At 36.6% G+C, this 25,123-nt stretch overlaps 1 protein-coding gene and 1 non-coding gene across 2 annotated transcripts in view; both read right to left on the reverse strand.

Annotated features, from left to right (window-relative positions):
* Nucleotides 1-25,123, reverse strand: part of FAM124A (family with sequence similarity 124 member A) — a 1,272,948-nt gene that overhangs the window by 1,055,119 nt on the left and 192,706 nt on the right. The gene's annotated exons all lie outside the window — the stretch shown is intronic.
* Nucleotides 18,221-18,292, reverse strand: TRNAG-UCC. The gene has a single exon. It is a non-coding gene; the product is annotated as a tRNA-Gly (tRNA).

Here is a 25,123-nt window from a genome sequence, read left to right on the forward strand (position 1 = left end):
AGTCAAGCCAAATACGCTGAGGTTACTTGATCGGTATTTTGTGAAGATAATCTGCCAATTGAAAGTAACGTCACCTAGGATTATCTTTTCTTTAGAAATTGTATACGAGATCCAGTTTAGGATGTTTTCCAGGGTTGTAGCATTACTGCCTGGGGGAATATGGAGTACTATAAAATAAACTTGCTTATGGTTATTTAGTTTAAGATGAGAGATGAGGATTACAGCTTTATGGAATTTGGGAATAGGTTTACTACAGGGTAGGATTTCAAGATAGTTAGGGTATAGTAAAGCTACTCCACAACCTCTGTTTTGAATTCTATCAGCATTGATGACATAACCGGGGAGTGAAATTTCAAGTCAAGTATATAAGGATTTTAGCATTGTTTCAGTTACAAAAAGAATATCTGGTTTATTGTGGGAGATCTGGGCATGGAGTTCTGAAATGTTATTATAGACACTATCAGTACTTAAGAAAATACATTTAAGCTATTTGGGTGAGTCTTGTAAAGGTAGTTTCTTTCTTAAAGGGGGGCCATGACCATGTTTTAGCACCTTGTAAATTAGAGTACTTAGAAGAAAAATGGTCCTATGAGGCAAGGAAAACCATTTCAAATTTTTTAGTAAATTGGAATGGTGCACACAGGGGAGGGGGATCTGCTAAGAGAATGAATCTGCAGATTTTACTTACAGCAGTCTGGATTCTGTGAGTGTTGCGGGCTGAATTTATAATGAGAAAATGAAGGCCATATCCAAGTTTGGGTATTAAAATATTTTTAACAATGGACCTATGAGCAGCAGTTGAAAGAAGATGGCAACTGATCTTGTAACATAGTTTTAACTAGCAAGGACTTCATAGGTTACAGAATTTGTGTGTGTGGTAAAGGAAAGGGTAGGGTCAATTATCAGGCCTAGGTACCTCTTCAGTGTCATTAGGAATTTTGTTTCTATTAAGAGAACAGGAGGAATAGTGGATAATTTGTCAGATGTGCCAAAGACCTTGACATTGTTTTACTTACAGTTAATTAGTAGTTTGTTAATAGTGGACCCAGTACATAAATGAGTGAAACCGTCCTGCATCTTGGTCTGCAGGTCACTGTGGTTAGTACTTGATTGTAAGAGCAGCATATCATCTGCATATATTATTAACTTAATATTTGGTAATTCTAGGGGGGCATCAATGAAGAGAGAAGAGAAGAGGACCTAGCACAGACCCTTGAGGTGCATCTATATTAAGCTTACCAGAAGTAGAGGATGAGACATTGCTATCGACTTGGAAGGTTCTGTCTTTTAGACAGTTGCAAAACCAGCAGAAAGTGTTATCTCTAAAGTTGAGTCATTTGAGTTTGTTGAGAAGAAGCGCTGGCTGACAGTTTTAAAAGCCCTTGTCAGGTCAACAAAGAGACCTGCAGTAAAAAGTTCCTTATTCAGGTTGCAGTTAATGGTCATTACCAAGGCAGCAAAGCTACTGAAGGAATAGCAATACCCATGCTGTTCTTCACATAACAGACCATAGCTGTTAACATGCTTAATCAGTTGCTTGTATAACATTTTTTCACATATTTTGGTAACAGGGCACGGGGTAGAAATAGGTCTATAATCCTTCAACCCATTAGAAGAAGTGACTTTAGGTAGAGGAATTATAACTGCACATTTGAATGCTGGTGGGACAGTGCCTGAGATGAAAGCCATTAAAGATATGTGTAAAGGGTTTAGTGATTTTCTTCAGCTGCAAGCCTTAGAAAGACGGGATGAAGACTACTGGATTTAGATCCTGAGTTGTTGAGTTTGAGAGGTAGGGACTTGATCTGTTTTAGTGAAATTTCAGAAAGTGACAGGTTGCTGCATAAGAGGCTAGAAGGTATAGATCAGGGGTTGAAGGTTCTTGTTCTTTGTTGGTGGGGGAGTAAACTGTTAGAAGGGCCTTAGTTATGTCAACTATGATGGACTCCAAAACGTGAATATAAACATTGGCAAAGGTGGAATGACTCAGTGTTAAGGATTTATTCCTAGTAGATGAAAAATTATTTAATGTCCTTGTTAAGCGTTTTATATCTTTCCAAAACTAATTGGGTCTAGACCAGTTTACTTCCTGCCTTTGTCTAAGGTACAGGACTTTTGTAGTATTATTTGCAATTCTTGTTTCTTTCCTTCTCAGAAAAGTTTAGTATAGCTCTGTATTACTGGAGTTCCTTTTCCAGTTCTTCCAGGCTCAATCTCTGGCTTTATTTTTGTTTTTAATATCCACAGAAAGCTATACACAACACTGTGATCTAAGCCTTCTTTTTGTAAGTGGGGTACAGTACATCCTAAACTAAAAATTCTAAAGCAGAGGTGGGTTCACACATGGCATACAAATAAGTCCAATCTATAGCAATGAATAGGTTGTTGAGATTTAGTAGCTTATTATTAGGGTAAGATCTTCCTTCAATTATTTGAAGAGGCTTGTTATATGTTCTGAATGACCAAATGGATTTACTGGATTAGTGGTCACTCTGAGCACTGGGGAGTATTTCAGTGTGAAGGCACCTATTTTGTATGCTGGTTATTATTTATTCAAGTGTGGAACTAGATTCAGTTCTTGTATTGGTTCAAGTAGGAACTTGTATTATTTGGGCCAGGCTAAACTGTTGTAACATTTTGTTCAGAGGCAGAGAGGCTTTCCCAATAGCACTGATATTGAAATCATCAAGAATAACTGTGTTGTTATGTATGCCATTTGGGAACGTATGTTGTACAGTTTTATGTAAAAAAGAGACAGAGGAGGGTGGGGGGATGTAAACTGCAACAATCCGCATGTGTGTATACCCACCTAATGTGATGTGAGAGAGTACCCAAGTGTCATCTGCAGAATGAGATTCAGTGCAATCCACAAACTGAGGTATTCTTTTTGAGTAGAACTGACTGCTACCAGATCTAGGGCCTAGTATGTTATCATATTATCTTCTTCTTCTTCTTCTTTCAGCTGCTCCCGTTAGGGTTCGCCACAGCAGATCAACTGTTTCCATTTCCTCCTGTCCTCTGCATCTTGCTCTGTCACACCAACCACCTGCATGTCCTCTCTCACCACATCCATAAACCTTATCTTAGGCCTTCCTCTTTTCCTGTTACCTGGCAGCTTCATCCTTAGCATCTTTTTCCCAATATACTCTGCATCCCTCCTCAGCACATGTCCAAGCCAACGTAATCTTGCCTCTCTGGCTTTATCTCCAAACCTTCCAACCTGGGCTGACCCTCTAATATACTTATTCCTAATCCTGTCCATCCTCTTCACACCCAGTGCAAATCTTAACATCTTCAACTCTGCCACGTCAAGCTCTGACTCCTGCCTTTTTGTCAGTGCCATTGTCACCAACCCGTATAACATAGCTGGTCTCACTACCCTCTTGTAGACCTTCTCTTTCACTCTTTCTGGTACTCGTCTGTCACAAAATCACTCCTGACATTCTTCTCCACCCACTCCATCCTGCCTGTCCTCTCTTCTTCACCTCTCTTCCACACTCACCATTACTCTGAACTGTTGATCCCAAGTACTTAAACTCATTCACCTTCGCCACCTCTACTCCCTGCATCCTCACCACTCCTCTATCCTCCCTCTCATTCACACACATATATTCTGTCTTAGTCCTGCTGACCTTCATTCCTCTTCTCTCTAGAGCATATCTCCACCTCTCCAGGGTCTCCTCCACCTGTTCCCTACTCTCACTATAGATTATATATATATATATATATATATATATATATATATATATATATATATATATATCCATATGTGTGTGTGTGTGTGTGTGTGTGTGTGTGTGTGTGTATATATATATATATATATATATATATATATATATATATATATATATATACACACATATATATACATACATAGAAAGAGAGATATCAACAACTCCAGCACTTCCAATTGTAAACCGCATAAATGCAGAAATAACAACACGGGATGTTCACTGAATGTTTTATCCAATTGGTAAATTTAATGACAGGAATAACAGCAGTAGTTCAAAACAACAAACCGGTTTTTCTCCATTGTGTCATCAGTGTGTGAAAAGGAAATGGCTACAATGTTGCATTTAAAGCCAATAATTAAAGGTACAGTCCCTAATTAAACAGTTCATACAGCCATCATAAAAAACCTTGGATGCTAATGCCTACCATCAAAACAAAAACACTAAGTGAATAGAAAAAAAGCATATATGAAACTAATACTACAAAAAATATATAAGTATTCATATTGTGCATATAAAAATGCTCCCTATCACCAACTAAACATAGACTAACACATTCAACAATAATCATTCAACCTTGGTTTAAACAACATTCCTAAATTTATTATCCACATATGAGACAGTATTTTATGTTTGTGTGAACTAGATAAACCCTCCCCTACTACTATATCAATACCTAAAAAATGAAGTATGCTGTAGTATGTTGCAAAGTGTGTTTAAACAAAGTAATTCTGGGATGTCTACAATTAATGTCACTTGGATGTAAAGCTATCCCCTGTTTAAAAGGTCTTGAAGCCTGACCGACATTTAAAGACCCACACTAGCAGACTGCCAAATAAACTACCCATTCATTCATACAAGTAATCAAATGTCGGATGTCAAACACTCTAATATATATATGCATATATATATATATATATATATATATATATATATATATATATGTATACACACACACACACACACACACACACACACACACACACATATATATATATACATATATAGATAGATATTTAGATGTCTATATACAGTAGTTGTCTTGCATAAAAGTAGAGGGACAGTAATCAACCTTCAGCCAGGTTTCTGATAGAGTGAGACTATGGGGATTTTCTGTTACCATGCTTCAAGCCTGGTCTGTTTATTATTGACTGCATGCAGTAAGGCAAGCAATTTTAAAGTCTTTATTTCTGATATGATAGGTGATTGGGTTCTCCAACTGAGGGCTGAACTGAGGTGGTCCTAGATTTGTGTGAACATCTTATGAACCTTCCCATAGATAACAACCAGTCCATTCCCTGCTGCCACTTTATCTTGACCAAACGTTATCCACCATATCAGCTTTCTATACACTAATGCTGGAAACCACTTCTTCTACTGCTTCCATTATAGATTTATGACAACAGAAAAGAAGACTGGGTTAGGAGAGGTGAAAGTAATAAATAAATATATGGAGAGCAATCTCTTAAACAAAGAAGCATTACACATCCACACAGTAATAGGCAGTGGGAATGCTCGCTTCTTCAAAAGTCTTCTGTTGTACCTTCTTCTGAAACACTAGAAAGGGGTCAGCCATGTGTGCCCACTGGAAGTCCCTTTGAACTTGTTAATTAGAAAGTTAATCTGTTCTCTCTCACTTTTCACCTCCCTTCATCCAAACTCTATTTGTTTGCCTTGTACTCCATGGCTCAAAAAAAATCTTTCTTCCAGAAGTGAAATGGACTTTAAAAAATGTAGGGGAAGGAAAACACAACTTCATGTTGTTCTGCCTGCACAATTGGAATAAATCTCCCAGTCTTGTGACAGGCTGCTTATAAAATTCTCTTGCATCCTTGTACATCAGCACTTGCCCCTGTGCCAAATCAGTGAAAGCACATTTTCTTTTGGTGCGCATGTGGCAAAGTCCTCACTCAGTTCCTTATCCACCATGAAATGCACAAACCTCTAAGGATTGGTCTATTTTACTAGCCTTCCACTACTCTACTGATTGCAATTCAGACAGCTTCACATTATACACTCACCCTTTGACCTTTATACTGCACATTTCCAAGTTTCTTCATATTTTCCCTACTGCGTATTCTAAAATCCTGCTTACCATGATCTCTGTCATTGTACATTATCATTAGTTTGCAACTTTCTATTGTACTTTCATGAAACATTTTTGTGTACCCTGTATTTTAGTATATTCATATTCACTCTCAATTTTGGTATAACCACTGGAGCCTCTCTCCCCATGCCTCCACTGAAAAGGGGTCTTGGACTCAGTTAAATTTTCCCAGTAAACAAAAGCAATAAATAAATAAACAAACAAATAACTACATAAATAAATAGAATGGACTATCAACTGGTGGAGATTTTTAGAATGGATGACAACCTTTGGACAAACACACTGGGTGCATTTTCAGTATATGTCCATTTTTCAGACAGCCCTGTCAGGGCAGCAGTAAGAGTTCTTACAAAGTCTACAGGGTCCCATGCTTCAGCATACTGTGGTACCCCTATTAACTTAAAACTTCTCCAGCATGCCTGGTGTATCAGTTCAACTACTTTGGTTTTTGGCAGGTCTGAGTTCACCTGCCGATCTACCATATGTGTGTTCATTGTCAGCATATCTTTCTAAACTTTGGAAATTATATCAGAATGATCAGAAATTGTCTTCTCCATCTCCCTAAAGGATTTTTCCAAGACTTACATGTAATTATCCAGCTTTTATCTATTTTATTTAATTTCTTACAGTTCCCAAAATGCCTTCACTGCAATGGACTATGTATCTCTAAGCTATGCAGCTAATGGCATTCTTTCTATTACACACACTGATTTCTCCCTCACAAATACTACCCACAATTAGAGGAATCTTACTGTTTTACAGTGATTTCCCCCTTCTAGCCTTCACAGCCAGCGTCATTCGCTTCTCAACTACAAGCTGTATGAACTTTGCATCAGCTCAAAAATGTAACACTAATCTGGGAAAGCATGTTACTTATGATCTTAAAGCCAGCAAGCCTTCCATAATCAGAAGTCCACATCTAGAATTCAGTCGTTAACTGCATCTTAATAACAATTATGGTCTACATTCTTTTACCTCCTATTCACTTCTGAGTGCTGTGGGTACTCTCCTGGGAGCAGATGTCATTGACACAGTGCTAGATTTTATTTGTATGTATTTTTTTCCTGGCAAGCTTTGTACACCTGAAATTAATACTGACATGCAGATTATTTGGCTCTGCACAGTATTTGTGATGGCTCTGTAACAGGAAGACTGTTTCTGTACTGGGAATTCCTCTTACCATTCCCAGCTTCTCACAAGCCACACAATCCAAAATATTATTGTCCTAGGGGTTCCACCTTTGCCCCTTATTGACAGGGGTAAAAGGTGCTGACTGATGTTTCTTTTTGGGGGATAAACTCTTGGCTAGGCTTGTAAGGGTCCCATGGCCATTAGCCTAGTAACCTCCTATGATACTATGATCCTATGATCCTATTAGTGGACTTTTACTTTGTTAAGTGCTACTACTTCAGACAGACAGACAGACAAACAGACAACTTCATGTTTTTATGTCCACATTCCAGTTGTTATAATCATTGACAAACTTAACAAAAATGTACTTTAAAATACTATTTTACATCTTCAAACAGTTACTAAAATTTACATATCCAACAATCACTACTTTTAAAACAGCTACGTCTTGTATAGCACTTTAGTCATCAATTTTGCTTATTTACTTTTTGCATATGTTTGCATGTAGCTTTTTCTTTTAAAATGTCCACATTTTTTAAATTTTACACATGGCTAAAAATAATTATTTAGTAGTCAATCTGAATCATACCTCTCAACTGTACAGATTTTTTTGCAGAATGTCCAGATTTTTGCCTATTTTCAGTCCGTTTTTCATAAAATTGTGGTTTTCTGCCAACTTAGTGGAAATTTATTAAAGACTGAAGTTAGAAAATACAGACATTTGAATTTCAGACTTCATACCCTTTAGAAAATTCATGCTTATGCAAAAACATGTTATTCTATCAAGTTTGTAAGAGCAATATTTAAAAATTGTCCTTATTTGGGACCTTTGTCCCACTTTTATTTATGGCATTGTCCAGTTTTCTTGCTCTAAGAGGTTGAGAGGCATGATCTGAATTACAGAAAAAAATGTCATACTTCATCCTTTTCTTGTCAAACATAATGCCAATCATGGCTGAGCATGCTGACTCTGATTTCCCTATATTTTTCCCAAACTAATAATACATAAGTCTTCCTGTTTTTTCCAAAAGTATAAGGAAGCAAAATGCTAGAAATTCTTATCTCCTCCACATTTAATTAACTTTGGATATTTCAAATTTATATGTCACATATGTGGATACAATCTTCCTGTTTTGTATTGCCTCTGTCCATTTTCCTGTAGAAATCTGGAATAATAATTTTATTTTTCCTATATTCATTCCTCGTATAATTTCTAATTAGCCCTTTAAAATGTGGCATATAGGTGTCACTTATATTTTTCCTTAAGTGTTTTTCTGTGAAAATTACTCCATACTTTTTTCACTCTTTCCCTATCATTTTTAAGTTGAATATGTAAAATTATATTATCTTCCCACTGTTCCTTTTCCTTTAAAATATTCCACATTATACTTCTATTATCTGACCTTACATTCTTAACTGAATTTGTACCTACCCTAATTGTAATTTTCTTTTAGTATTCCTAATTCTCTCAAATATAAATCAGGGAAGGTATATGTAAGAACCAAACACTGTCTTTTCTGGCAATAAATGGAGAAACGATAGATTTTTTTTAATCTTAAAGTATTTAACAGTGGCCCTGTATTAAGTTGCTACATCTTTTGTCAAGATTTGACAGCTCCTAAAGCTACCTTTCCAATCCTCATTTTAAATATTTTAAAGGGCTATCCCAAGAATTATTAGATGAACATAATAAGCCCAAGACTTCCACACATGGATTCATTCAATTGTCTTGTTAATAATGATCATACTGATTTTTTCTGTTAAATAACACTTTTGAATCTCTGTGTTTATTTTAAATGCATAGTCCAGCACTTTATTTTCTAAAATTTGAAATTTTAGCACTATTAAAGTTAGCTCTAGTAAATCACTGGTGTATTCCCAACACTGACATCACTTTAACCTTTGATTACTACCATGCAAGTACTTAACTACAGCAATCAACTTACTTTTACACCTTTTTTTAGTATTTTCTGTAAGAACTTACATCTACCTATACTAAACACATCTTTCTTTGCCAGAAAAAGAGCAAATACTTTTTGTTCTCAAAGTTTTTCACATTTTTAAATTAGAAACTGTAGAGTATTACTGGCAAAGAAGAGGACCTGACTTCCAAATAGTTGTATTGTAGACCTAACAGTCCCACCTTTTTAATATCTTGTTTCATCTCCCCTAAAATATTGAAGAAAATTAAAAAAAAAATGTAGTAATGTAATTTCTTTGTATATCTTGCAGTCAACCTTCTATCCATTCTTATTAACTGGTATTATTAAACATTTGTTTCAAATACCAGGAAATGTCCAGTCCTGAGTAGCTTGAGCAGAACTTAATATATCTGACCAATCATTTGCTGTGACCCTTATATCACATTAGCTGTACCATGTAGACCTGGTGTTTTGTTACTGTTTTTAGACTTCTCATTACATTTCACATTTTTCCTGAGGTAATGGTTTTATGCAAGTTCTCTCAAGCTGAGGGTATTTTAACTATCTTCATCTAATCCTTCAGCTTCAAACTTTTCTTTGTAATGTGAAAAACATTTCACTATCAACAAATCTCCAACATTCCTATTTATTTATATCTCTTTTGCAAGAAAGCACCAGGAAGCCTGCCATCTCTGATTTGGATTGTTTCTAATAATGCTTGATATTTGGATTGGAAATCGCATTCCTGTTTTTCTCTTCTATTTATTTCCTGTATTTCTTTCTTTCCAAAATTAATAGCATATATTAATTTAGGGGTTTTTTTTGTCCTTAACCAGCTTTGCACAGCTTGTCTTTCTTTTTATGTTAAACATCAAAGATTAAACCAACTTTATTTATTTGCCTTTCCCCACATCACTTCTTTAGTATAAAACTTCTGCTTCATATAACGTGTTGGATTGTGTTATACAATTTAAACTTTCACTTAAATATATTTCTCTTAAATAATAATGAAAATTATGCACTACCTTTCAAACTTCATTCACAGCATTTCTTATCTAATCCAATGTTATTCTACTCCAGTCTTCATTACTTTCCCTTGGCTATACCTCATTTTGCATTTAGTCATATGCTGGTCTTGTTCTTTTAGTATGAAGTTCAGTGATAATGGAAAAAATATCACTTTCTGATCTTACTTGAACCTTTAAATTACATCTATCTTCCAGATCTGCACCCATGATCAAATACTCTACAGTGGGTCCATAATTATTTGATTTACTGCTAGTTTGGACTCATTTGTACCCATTAGAAATTAATAAATTATTTCTTTTTACAATTATTAATTCACATTTACCAAACCTGTTAATTCTTTTATCAACTGTCTGCAACTATTTTTTCTAGTATACTCTGAAAAAATCTATATTTACCAGTTCTCATATTACGATCCCATATAATGATTACTTTATTATTAGACATTGTCTTGATTTTAAATCTGATTAAACTATCTAGATAATTTCATAACGTTTGTTTCATTATCACATTTTTTCAAAACACACATACTGACAACTCAAACTTTCATGACAAGATAGCACTTAAGACATCTTTGGACCTTCACCATCTGATAAACTGCACATCTTTGTCTATTTTTAACAGAGTGGACATGAACATAAAAGCAACTGAGCATCTTAAGTATAACTGATTTTGACATGTTTAAGATAAGCTACTTCATTCCACACCTAAGACTAATCACTGCATTGAAAAGTGAAAACTTTGGTTTATGTGCCCTATGATCTCAGTGTTTGAGGAGATGAAAATTAAAGATTAGAGGGAGATCAGAACAATAGCACAAAAAGACCAAATCGACTGGGAAATACCTAGAAAGCTACACTGTTAAAATGACCAGAACAACAAAGAATCAGCATTTTTTGGTAGTCTTTTTAATTGGATCTTTTCTATGGGATGGATACAGACTCCACAAATGACTGATTCTTTAAGATCTTTCTTCATCTTGTGGCACAAAGAATAATACCATAACACTAGATTATGAGGGGCAAGAGAGCAGACTAGAGTTGTTCTGATTTGGTATAAGGTATACCTAACCATTACAGTATAGCAACCACTGTTCAGAAACAACAATTGTGTTACTACTGTGCAAAAGTATGTAGCATATCCAGGCGCAGTCCTGACATCCATGTTACTTGTTGTATATCTGTCACCAGAAAGGTGAGATGAGACAAGAGGCTGATTCTCTCCACTATGAAAATAACAAAGAGCTAGCACCAGTTCTGAACATCAAAAAATGACTAGCTTAAAATTTGCCTAAATGGTTTCTAAAGGTCTTGAGTTGTCCTTATGTTATGACACTCATGATGTCTGTCAAATTTCAAGAATCAGCAGCAAACAGTGCAAAGTCAAACTGCCAGCTTGTTTAATCTTAAGATGTGGATGCAGTGAAGACCTGAGGATCACTCTGGGAGTGCTGGTTTTGGCTTGAAATTAAATACCAGCTAACAATTAATAATAAATTCATCTGGCAGATAAAATACAGGAATAAAGATATGAGCTGTTAACTAACGGATTGCTGTAGCCCTGGGTTTGATTGTCTTAGCCTTCATCTGTCTACTGTATGACTCTGAGCAAGTCATTTAATCAGACGATGCTCTGGGGTACCTATGAAATGGGTCTATATTAGATCACCAAACGTGTAAAAAAGTGAACGGTGACTAATCGACCCTATGTAAGCGAAAGCTTACAATGTCGAACTGTCAGAACAGCGATTTTTTTCCAAGGGAAAAAAAATCGTTGTTCCAACAAAACAAAAAAAAAATTTAAAATAAAACCACTTTAAACATTACATTAAGTGGGGGGCTTCGCCACCCACACACCCCTACTTAAATATACCAACTCCGAGACCGCACTACAGTGCAGAAAATGGCAAAGTAATGAAGCACCAAGCAAATTCTTTCCCAGGGAAAGAATTTGCTTAAAAGCCGCTTTGATATTTTGCCGTTTCAGTCTTTTAAGTTCGACCAAGATGCATATGAAAGAATGCATCTTCGGTCTTCTAATAGGAACCCTAGGAATCTGGCTATGCACCTCAATGGTCACCATGATCACATGCAAAGTAACTAGCTATGTTTCTGTACCTTCCCTTTGGCAACAGAATATAATGATGTTGCTATTGCATTTTAGCATACTGACAAAACAGGTCTTGGCACACACCTAGTAAAAGAAGTACAATACCGCAGAGTGCCAGAAGGTCAGAATATCTCACAATAAACACAGCAACACTCCACTCTATTAAAGATTTAAGTATCTGCTACATTTGGTTTACAAAATTTAACAGATTTCTGGTTCTGCCTCTCTGAAACAATTCATGTTTACCCAATCTTCAGTGCACTCTCATCTTCAGTGATACAGGGCTGTACAGTTCTTCACTGATAAGTAACACATGTAGGAAACAGACACTTGAGGCTGCTATAAAAGTTCTTTGGAGGCCCTTCCCATCCACTGCTAAAGTCAACTCTCTGCTGACATGTGATATCTTTGTCTTTTCACTCTGAAAAGTCTAACAGGTGCCCAGAAAGGACAGCAAAAAACTAAAATCACCTTTCTGTTTGTTTTTGTACCAGATACTAACTATGAGCAGTTACTTGTCACTACAAATAATATGCATGTTTATGAAATTATACAATTATTTTAAGTGATAACGAAAAAATGCACCATCTATGCTCTAATTTTAGGATAAAGCATACACTATTGCTGCTTTTTTTTCTTACCACATTCATAAAAGAAAATCATACACTGCTTATCTTTTCAGTTCAGAAGTAGTTGCACAAACAAAATAATCATAAAGGCAGCTTATATTTCTGTTTCAGCCACATAAGGAACATTCTTAGAAGCATTCTTGAGCTGGGTATGAACAATTCAAATACAAATACAGCCTAGAAAGAAAAAAAACTGACAAATCTGTTAGCATTCATGTTATCAGGCCGGAAGAAGAAGAAGAAGGTATAAGGAAAATAGCTTGCTAATTTATTTATTTATTTCACATTTGTTTACCAGAAAAGTCTGACTGGGCCAGAAAGCACCAATTTTCAGGGGAAGCCTGGGGAGAAAAGCTCCACAATCACAATCGTTCAAAAATCAAGAACAGATATTTTAAATCACAAAGCATCATGTTAAATTACAAAAACATCAAGTACAAATATTTTAAATAACAAAGTATCATGTTATACCACAAAACGTAAGACTGAAAAAACTGCTGCACTGAGAAAACTTAGACCACATGTTTCATATTAGAGTGCAATGAAAAACAGTAACATGAGTCTGAGAAAATATGTGAGGAAAAAACTCAATAGTCATATTGTTTGTTGCACAGACTAGTATGTGATAAATAAACAATTGTGATAAGGGGGGGTGAGTGAAGTATAGTGAGTATGTTCAGCCAGGGAGAAGGTCCAAGATTTTATAAGGTATTCTTTTATGGAGCATTTAAAGGTGGGTAGGATAGAAATAGTTCTATGGTGGATGAGTTTAAATACTTGGGATCAACAGTTCAGAATAATGGTGAGCGTGGAAGAGAGGTGAAGAAGGGAGTACAGGCAGGATGGAGTGGGTGGAGAAGAATGTCAGGAGTGATTTGTGACAAACAAGTACCAGTAAGAGTGAAAGGGGAGGTCTACAAGAGGGTAGTGAGACCAGCTATGTTATATGGGTTGGAGACCGTGGCATTGACAAAAAGGCAGGCGTGAGAGCTGGACGTGGCAGAATTAAAGATGTTAAGATTTGCACTGGGTGTGACAAGGGTGGACAGGATTAGGAATAAGTATATTAGAGGGTCAGCCCAGGTTGTAAGGTTTGGAGACAAAGCCAGAGAGGCAAGATTACATTGGTTTGGACATGTGCTGAGGAAGGATGCAGAGTATATTGGGAAAAGATGCTAAGGATGAAGCTGCCATGTAACAGGAAAAGAGGAAGGCGTAAGATGAGGTTTATGGATGTGGTGAGAGAGGACATGCAGGTGGTTGGTGTGACAGAGCAAGATGCAGAGGACAGGAAGAAATGGAAACAGATGATCTGCTGTGGCGACCCCTAATGGGAGCATCTGAGAGAAGGAGAAGAAGGATAGAAATAGTTCTGGTGGTTACAGATAAGTTGTTCCATTTTTCTGCTACTGAGTATGAATTTAGGCTTTGTCTGGGGGATTTATTCAGTTTATTTATGTTGAGAAGTTGTTTGTCTTCTGATCTAAGAGCTACTTTTGGAAAATATATATTAATTAAAGGGATAAGAGCTTGGCAGGCTAATGGTTTGTGTATGACTTTATGTATAGTTGTAAGTTGAATGTAGGAGAGGTGGAGGGGGAGTTCCAGCCAGCTAAGGGTATGCAGAGATTTACAGTGATGAGTAAAGGAGGATGAATTAGTAGCAAATTTGGCAATTTTGTTGCAGCAGCTTTCAAGTTTGTTTTTATGGAGTTTTGTAAACTGGTTAGAATTGGTGCTCCATAGAGCAGGAATGGCAGAAGGTAGGTTTTGGCTAGACTATTTTTGTGAGTGTGCTCAGAAAATGTGTGTGTTCTGTATAGCAAGCCTAGTTTTTGAAGGGTTTTACTGACATTGTTTTGGATGTGGAGGTCAAATTTAAGATTATCATGCATTATGACTCCTAAAAGTGGTATGTTGGACTAATTCAATTTCAGTGCCATTTGCTGAAAAGATTTTGAAAGATGCTTTGTTAAGGGTGTGGATTTTTGGGATAAAGAGGAGCAGTTTGTTTTTTTTTGGGGGGGAGGTGAGTAGAAGTTGTGCTTTTGTAAGCCAGGTTTCAATGGAGATATCAGCTTGTTGAGTGTTTTCTTGGAGGTGAGTTAAGGTGTTTGAAGAGCAGATGATGGTAGAGTCATCTGCATATTGAATCAAGGTGCTTTCAGAAAAAGATGAATGTAATCAGAAGGTATGCAGAGATGGATTCTTGTCATTTTACACCTTATTGCCTGTTGGCAATGCAACTAGAGAACCACTGAATAAATGAAGATGCTAGACCAAGGGTGGAAAGTTGATTGAAGAGTTTATTGTGAGTTTATTGTGAGAGATCATGTCAAAGGCTTTTGATAGATCTAGAAATACTGCAGATACATATTTATTACAGTTGCAATGTTTATTGACAGCATCTGTAAATGGCAGTAATGCAGCAGAAGTGCTGTACTTTTGCAAAAATCCATGTTGTGCATTGGTGATTAGCTTATTTTGTAAGAGAGAGTGAAAAAACTGTTGATGTATCCATCTTTCAGGGACTTTAAAGAGAGGAGACAGGCTGGCTATGGGATGGAGATTTGTAATGTCAGTAGAATTACCTCCCTTATGTAAGGGAGTAATATGCACCACTTTCCACAAGTTAGGGACACAGGATTCTGTTATCGATCTATTAATAAGAATGTTGAGTATGGTATTGCATCTGCAGCTAGATTTAGGTATTGGGGAAGGTTGTCAGCTGAGGAAGAACAAGGTTTTAGTTTATGTAAAAGCTTTTTTATAAGAGTTATGGAAATTGGTTGAAAGGTAAAGTGGGTTAAGTTGTCTGCATAGGTGCGTTTTGAAGGAAATGTGCTAGGGTCTAAGGTAGAGGAAGCTGGCTGTGTGGAAGGGGTGTGTTAGGTGAGTTTGAGGTTAAGTTGGCTATACATTTTATGATGTATCTATTGAAATAGGCAGCTGTTTCAAGGGGGGGTGGGGGTGGAATGCCTGGGTATAGGCTGGGATCATTTTTTGTACCTGGGCTAAGACAGGATATGGAGAAAAAGAATTTTTTAGCAGTGTTTTTATAGCCATCTTGTAGCTGAGTTTCTCTATTAACTTGTTTCTCGACTTGATTTCATAGCTGTCTGAATAGTTACCAATGGTTGTCATTTTCATTATTTCAGTTAATCCATGTGTTGTCTCTGCATTCACTGGTGAGCAATGGGGTATGGCTGTTTTTAATTCTTTCTGTATATTGTGGGGCTAAGGTCTTAAGAATATTCAGAAATGCTGCACTGAAGTATTCAACTGCATCATTTAAGGGGAGTATTTTTAGGATGGACCAGTTATCTGCTTTCAGAGCTTCAATGAAAGACTCCTTTGAGCATTTGGAGAGATTATGGGTAGTTTTAAGCTTATGTTCCTTTGTTAGCTGTGTAATACTTCAGGGGGTATAAGCTGGCAGGTGGTAACTTAGTATATCAGGGAGGGTACTTCAGGGGGTATAAGCTGGCAGGTGGTCGCTTAGTATATTAGGGAGGGTACCTGAGGAGGTAAAATCAGATAGGTTGGTAACCAGAATTTAATCCAGGATAGATTGTTGGGAGTTATTTTTGCCATATATTGTTGGTGTATTAATAAGTTGAGTGAATCTAAACAGGTTCATGCTGTTGACTGCTGAATTTGCATATAAAGACTGCCAGGTGATGTTTACATCACCCATAAGGATAACTTCATTTGTGATAATATCTGCTATGCAGGATAATATGTTTTCAAGTATTGGAATATTCTGTCCTGGGGGTATATAGTACAGTAATGCATATGCTCTTGGCTCTATTAAATTTAATGAATGAGATTAGGATTTCTGCTTTTCCAAAATTTGGGATTGAGCCTGTAAAGGGAGTTACTGTGAGCATATTTGGGAAGATTATAGCTATTCCGCCTGCTTTTTTATGTGTTCTATCGAGCCTAATAATGTTATAACCAAGGGGGCAGTATTTCAGCATCTTTTATTTCAGGCTTTTGCCATGTCTCTGTTATGTCTAGGATGTCTGGGTTGTGTTGGGTCATCCAGGCATGAAAATCTGTGATTTTGTTGCATATGCTTCTAATGTTTAGGGTGACTATTTTTAAACTTTTAGGGTGTATTCTATGGTTGGGGGTTTTATTTGGACCTGGGCTGGGGCGGATATTACCACACTGATGTATGGTGGAGAAAGATGGTTTATTTATTATGGCAATTTTAGCAGAGAAGGGTAGAGGTATTAGACTGGACATTAGGACTGGCATTTTTTTAGTATTTGGGGGTTAAAACAGTAGAATGGAGTTATAGTAAATACGCTCGAAAAGATGTTTGAGTAGCTAGAAGGAAGATGGTTGATAGGCGGGGATAAAGTCATGGCTGAAGTATGCTCATTTATTACTACTACAGGTGAAGATGTTAAGAATGAGAGGAGGAGGATGATTAAGATGATACATGAAGGAAATAACATGATTAGTGTTGTAAATATCTTGCAGAAAGGTAAGGTAATGAACAGTGATAATAGTGTGGAGAATATGTCGGTTTTGAGGGGAGGGAGCAGAGTGAGACTTGAGGAGGGAATTTAGAACAGAAGTGCGTGGAGATGGTATAAAGAGAATAGTTTGTGATTGGGAACTGCAGTTAGGTACAGGATAGGAAGATGAGTAAAGGAGGCAGAGTAAGTGAGGTATAAGTGTAGATGTAGTGGGGGTGGGTAGGAATTGAGGGTAGGGCAGGGGAGTGGAGTGATGCTCGGGCTGAATGGAGTTGGTCGGCCCACAATGGAGTAAGTACCAGGAAAAACAATCTGTAAAACTGCAGCAGGACAAGAGGTAAGACAAGGTCTGATAACTTTAAACACAATAACACAATCTGCTAGATTGTTGTTAATGTATACCTAAGTTAATTGCAACAGGCAAGTATTGCAGCGACTTTGGCTTGAAATGATGCTATAGTAGATGGAGAACAACTGAGATGAGGAGAGGGCCAATCAGGTACTGCAATGGAATGCAGTTATTCCCCCATCCACAGATGGTTTACCACCAAAATTAATCAGTGAAGTAGCATGCCTATGGATACAAAGACAAGGTCTTTGAACTCTACATACTTGACAAAAGTCACAGCATTTAATTTTATTTTTATGGGCTTTTATTGCCTTTTCATGGAATTTTTACACTGCTAGAGTAAAATTTGCTGAAGTGTTAATCTGACTTCAACTTCAGCAGTAGGCTGTGGGTGTAGGTGGGGGTGGGATCCCTTCAGCAGATTCAACACTCCGGTACAGAACACATTAATGAAGAAATGAGGGAAAACAAATACTTTTAGTTTGATTCTTGGAAACTGCCTTACATAGACTTTAACTGAAGGTATTATTTCTTTTGTACTTTTGCAACTGGAGGCGAAATAAAGGTCATAGTCTCATAGATTAGTACTAGGCTAACTGCCCTTATGGATCATTTTAAGCCTAGCCAATTACCCCATATGAATCTCAAACCTTGCACCTTATGTTTGTAAGATAAACACCTTAGCTTTTAAGCCAACCGCCCAAGTCTCTACATGTACAGACGTCTTGCACTGGCTGGGAATCAAACCCAGGTCAATTGTTTGGAAGACAACTATGCTCACCACTATACCACCAATGCTATATCTGAAAAAGCTGTGGATATAGCTTCTCAAATGTCATAACCACCTTGTGGCATTCCACGCTGAGACAAATTAGAGATATAAATTCCATCAATACCTTCAAAGCTTCTTTTAACTAATCCACCTACTTTCTTCTGTAGAAGTTCCTTTGTAGTGAGATTATGTTAACTTTTGCAGCAGCAACAAACATGGGTGCACTGGGAGGGAGTGAGACAGAGAAATTAAAATAATTAGGATTGTTTGATGGTTGAACTGGGTAGATAAAGTACTATTTGTCTACACTCTGCTGCATTAAGTAGTGTTTGGCCAGCATAATTAGTGCACTATATTTCACAGCTGGGTATTTCTGCTTTATAGCTTTTAAACAGGGAAAATAAGGAAGCTAAAAGGAGGTACGTCTAGGTTTTCAATTTTGGGATTAGTAAAATGGAGGCTTCCACAGTTTAGAAGGACAGAATGAAAATAGAGTAGCTAACACAAGATGTGTTGGTATGCAAGTTTGGGGATTACTGAGATGGGGATTTACAGATTTTAGAAGGACAGATAGAACACCTATCTCAGTTAGTCCCCACTATTTGCTACACAACATACAGTCTGTAAATGTGACATTTAATCACTTCAGAGTAAGCAGTTTGAGCTTTTAACATATAAAAAAACCTAGATAATGACCCAACTTCTTTCACAAACAAAACGGTCTCAGATTATTAGCAATTGACTAGACTAATCAGTAACTGTGCTGTTCATAAAACATAAAACCAGGCACTACAATTAAAACCTTCAGTAGAAGCCAGGAGAAGCATGCAAATACATATGCTAGAAATTAGCAGCAGAGAGAAAAAAATAACACTTGGTCAGAAGGCAACACACCACAAACTTACTTGCTGTAACTGTGCAGGTCATAAAGTAAAAATGACATGCTTTCACCTGAGTCCTACAACAAAAACCAGTAGAAACTTTGCCACTGTCCTTCAGCAAGCACATAAAAAGTCTGGTTAGGAGCCTTTTCGTCATTAAGAAAACTAAGAAGGGCAACCAGTTTCCTTACAGCTAACCCAATGAACAAAGCTGCAGAAGAACAGTCATAAACCTGCAGTTTATAACAGAAGCAACACTAATTTGCAGTTTAATTAAAATATTCTAAAATAAGGTATATGAAAACACAATATTTCTTCTCTAAGTGGCTGGATTACAGTTTGTCAAGACTCTTGTCAGTGTTTCTCTTTGTAATTTCAGAATATTCTAGACAGAGGATAATTTCATTTTAACTCATTACAGCCAAGTGTTTTTCTAGGTGTTTCTGCATTTATCTCCTACTGTGCCTCTAGGCGTCAAATATTGATTGTTCATATTTGCATTAATAATTCCAAAACCATATTACATACATGGTACCTGGATAATTTATCTTGAGGCATACACGATGGCAAACACAACCATATTGATATTTGTCCTCTGTCTAATGTAAAGAGATATTGAATATTATACCATGACCCCCCCAAAACGTGCACGCTGATTGGCCAGCGTGCCCGTTGTAAATCGAGTTATACTAATGGAAAAAGGTCCGGTCGCCCTGACTTTTTTCCATTAGTATAACTCTTTTAAAACACTGTTCGCTATGTTAAATGGGTTTAACATAGCGAAACAGCTTTAAAATAAGCAACGGAGATCTCCGTTGCTTATTTTAGCTGTCTCGCTATGTTAAACCCATTTAACATAGCGAGACAGTGTTTAAAACAACGGAGAAAGCAAGATCTCCGTTGCTTTTTTAGTGTCTCGCTATGTTAAATGAGTTTAACATAGCGAAGTCAGTTTTAAAATAAGCAACGGACATCTCTGTTGCTTATTTTAACTGTCTCGCTATGTTAAACTCATTTAACATAGCGAGATTAAAAAGCAACGGAGATCTTGCTTTCTCCGCTTTTGCCCACAGCTCTGATGTACTGCGCAGGCGCAGTACGTCAGAACTGCCGCGGATGCCAGACATCTGCGGAAGGGCAGTAAACAGGCATTATACTATGCCATTATTTAAGAAAAGTAACAGTTTCTTTTCTTAAATAATGTCATATAATAGCAATAACCACTTCTGGGTGTGGGTAATGCTAAATTACCACGGTTGGCTTTGTTTGGTCCTCGGGCTTCGCCCTCGGGACCAAACCACGCCAACCGTGGGTAAATTTAGCATTACCCACACCCAGGCGTGGGTTATTGCTATATTATTTGTATGCTGTTTATTTGTCTTGTATTAATCTTCATATTTCTCTAAATATCTCAACATTCAGGTAACAAAGACAGAACTTATATGAAACTCACAGCTTTATGAAGAAAATACTGCTGGCAGTATGTGTCTTGCTTGAATGGTTACAGAGATCATAATCTGTTTAAACAACATTACAAAATTAATATTCATTGCCTTTATTTTTGCTTAAAAAATCCAGTTTAAAGCATCAAACTGAATGAATGCCAGTAATGTAAAGCTTAATTTATCCTGAATAGTTTGCCATTTAGAGTTTTCTTTTATTTGCCATTTACAGTTTTCTTATTAACACTTATGGTTCCAGATATATGAATATTTCTTTGAATTGTACTGTGATAACTTATTTTTTTGAAGGCCAGGCCACACCCACTGAGAGTTAAAGATACACATTCAAACGAGCTGTATTGGAGGGAATGCGTTAAAGTCCATTAGCCAGTTTGGGGATCACAGCAAGAACTAATCCATCATGGTCTAGAAGCGACATGTATAAAGGAGTTTCATCATAATTACTTTAAGTTATATGGCAATTCATGTATACGAATGACAGAAGCAGTGGCAGCAACTAGACCATTAACACTTTGTGCAACATCTCTACATATTTAATATGCTGGCCTACTGTAACTCTTATGATCTTGAATAATGTGCAATTTTAGGAATTCCTGAAAATATTTCTTAACATTCCAACACACTGGCACATCCTTATAAGGCTTAAGTAGCAGTACAGTACAGTGGACTTGCAGGTGAACATGTGCTAAAAACGGATGTGCAGTCTACTGGTATGTGGATGTCCAGATATCACAGTGGTTTAAATAACGGTAAAAATGCAATGAAAAAGAATAGTGTTTTCAGTCAGCAAATTCAGCTCTTCCTATCCTTTTATTTTATACGTGTGTCTCTTCTACCCTTTAGTTGGGTCTCAATTGTCCCAGACAATATGATGTGCAACTAAAGCTCAGGCACATAGTATCTGTCTCTCTGAATATAATGCAGCACAGTGACACAAAGCATGGAGTAGAATGTGAAGGGAACATAAGATAAATTAATTAATCTTACAGCTAAAGCACTATGTATAAATCGCAGTTGAACCACTTTATTCTTTGCTTACCGTGTTTGCATGTGCTCATACAAGGAATCCTACCAGAGGAATACAGCTGTCAAAATAAGTTAATGGCACTTGGTGTAATCCACAGTACAGAAACAACTAACTACAAAAAAACAACAAAGAGACACAGATATTGAAGGTAGTGGCAACATTTTTTGTAGAAGGGCAGGCCCCCTTATATCTCCATTGGGGGACTGTGAGGGGGGATGCTTTGCGGCTTATAATCCCTTTAATTAAAAATACTAACTCCATGGTTGAACAGTTGTTGGGAAAGACCCTTACAAATACAACATCCACCCCTAAATTACATTTTTAGTATTAAAATATACAAGCAAGTAAAGGCAGCAAATTTAAGCACCCACATCATACAATGACTTAAAAATACAATAACCTCATAAAAACTAATATATATATATATATATATATATATATATATATATATATATATACTAACATCAAATCTCAAAATCTCAAACCAAACCAGTAACAGCTGTAAAACCACAGCACCCATCGATCATTTTTGATTAAATGGGAACTTGAGATTCCCATTCACTAATACTGCCTTCTAATTAAGGAGGCTCAACAAACCACCACATTCCTTTCCAAAATCATAAAAACTAACGTATACTAACAACAAATGTCAAACCAAACAATAACATCAGGAAAAATACAGCACCCATCAATTCTGATTAAATAGGAACTTGAAATTCCCATTTTACTAATAATGTCTCCTAATTAAGTAAGCTCAATAAAACATGCTCCTTCCCAAAGTTGGTAAACATTTTCTAATTAGAAGATTATAAATGAGCATAATTAAATGTATGTTGAAAACAGAATAAGTATTACTGCAAAGTGAAAAAAGCACTTGAAGTTTTAGTATAAAAAGAAGTTAAAGCCTAGTGTCTTTTGTTAGAAATCACAAATAGCATCAGTGTATATGGTGGTTTAGGTGCTGTGATGCATCTTCTGCTCTATCACTCCAAATAGTTTTGGGATGCTACTTAATAAAAGTATTTGTAAAATTCTTGTCAAATTACAACCCAAACATTCTGAATCCCCAGAGGCATTAAGGGAGATTTAGCCTGAGATGTGTCCATAGACTTTAATGGAGGCACCTTGCACAACTGCAGATATGAATTCATTAAAGTCTATGAACACATCTCCATGCTAACTCCACCATGACATCTCTGGTCACAAAGGTCAGCAGATTTTCAGGTAGAAAAATGTGCAATTAGGAAAGATGTAGTAAACTAGCAAAGATGTGAGACAAAAAGAAAAAGAAAAATCTAGCATGACTAAACTTTCCACTGTGTGATTCCTTAAATCTCTTGCATTACAGGCAACATGGGATATATGCAAATGACCCTTAAAGGACATCAGGTGTTTCAGCTATATGGCAATTCTGAATGTCCCATGACTTTTTTCTTTTTACATCTATTAATGGACAAATTCAGGCCAATGAAACCACAACCCACTAGCTGTGGACATGTATGTTTCAACCTTCTTCTAGCATCATCAGCACAGCATAAGTAGAATGTTTACCTAACGTTTAGAAACACAGGGTGCTCATACCCACCAGATATCCATAACCATTAGGGTGTCTGCAAAATATCCCAACCAACAAACTAAAACAATGAGTAAAAAGGTCACACAGAAAAAACAATCAGTAAAAACCAAAAGAAAAATCTAGCAAGGCTAGACTTTCCACTGTGTGATTCCTTAAACCTCTTGCATTAGAGGCAACATGGGATATATGCAAACCTTTTTTTGGCTTTTGGCAGTCCTTTGGCATTATTTCTTGTTGGTGGCCATATTTTTATGAGAGTCCCAGTAGCATTTGTTGTTTTTTTTTTTTTTTGGCCGACATTGGAAGTGATATTTTGAAACCGCGGCAAGGCTGGCTCTCATATTGGACATGTTTTGTTCTGTCAACACGTGTTTGTGAAACCGGGGATTATTTGGATGTATTTTAGGACTCTGACTGTACTTTTTTTGTTTAAGAGTCTTACCGGAATGGATTGCAATCAATAAGGATGGCTCTATCGAAGGATTGGGAGCAAACGGAGAGCATATACACACCACAGAGGATTGTTTCCAATTGTTTTGAGCAGACTTTTATAAGAAGCCATTTTGTTGTTTGCCTATACATACACTGCTCACTATACATTTTGGTCCGGGACTAATATTTCCAATTGTCTTGGGCAGACTTTTATAAGAAGCCATTTTTGTGTTTGCCTATACATATGTTGTTCACTATACATTTTGGTCCAGGATTATTATCATTCTTGTAGAATTTTACAAATGGTGTACATGTTACTGCTTACTGTTTAGTTATGCTTTTGTTATCTTACAAACAATGAGTATTTTGTCTAATTAGAGACGTAGGGAATTAGGAATTGCCATTGTCTCTCATACAGTTTTTTAAAGAGTCGGTTTATGACTGGGGAAAGTACTTTTCCTTGGGTTGAATGGTTAAACAGACATAGAATGGTACGTTCTGAACCAATTATTTTTCCCTTCTTTTGCTGAGTGGGCACCAGTCATATTTGTATGAGCGTACAAAGTAATATATAGTGATTTATAAACATCGCAGGCAACACTGGTTACCTGAACAGGGGTGAGTGCATGTTTTTTGTCATGCTGTCTCATATTTTTCTGGCTCATGATTTAGGACTGAGTCTATGCAGTCATGACTTATTGCTAGTACTCGTCAGACGGACCTATTCTGCTCATATGGATGGTATAATTGGGGGAATTTATGATTTTTTAAACATTTATGACTAACTTACCACTAGGACAACTAAAATCTAGCAACTAATACTAAATAATCCCCATTTTCTACAGCATTTATTTTTGCTGCATATTAGCTTAGATATTGCTTTTTAGGGGACAGCAAGCTATGTAGATCACATATGTGATTAATACAAATAGGACCTGATTTCCACACACTATATCACAAGTGGATTACATATTGACATTTGGTCATTGTACATTTTATTTATGTTTAGGATAATGATTCTGTGTGTTGGTAGGGCATAATTAAAATTGTTATGACACATTAGACAATAAGGAAATGTGTACACATATGCGGTTTATAAGACCCTCACCTGTGAACATGTTTTCTATCAGGGATTAGTCAATTGTTACTACATTACCTTTGTCTCTGAAACAGGGGTTTGTTTATCCTTACAGTGGTAAGCATTCATAATTATATCTAACTTGTGAATGGCCTTGGTTTTGGATTGTTCATATTCTGGGTGGAATTTTTTTGTGTCCTTTTTGGACCTAATAGGTATATTGCCTTGTTACTGTTTGGTTTCAATCAGCCAACTTTTGGCATTTCTCTGTGACTCAAATAGGGTTTGCATAACTTCTTAGGATAAACCATAAGGGGCTCATTTCCCAGCATCTTTGACAGTCTGCCCAGGCGATGTCATATAGTTTTTAGTTTATGGTATTTTTACATCACAGTTGATA

Source organism: Protopterus annectens, chromosome 5.part0 (genome assembly GCF_019279795.1).
Source record: "Protopterus annectens isolate FY-2018-M chromosome 5.part0, PAN1.0, whole genome shotgun sequence".
NCBI lineage: Eukaryota > Metazoa > Chordata > Ceratodontiformes > Protopteridae > Protopterus > Protopterus annectens.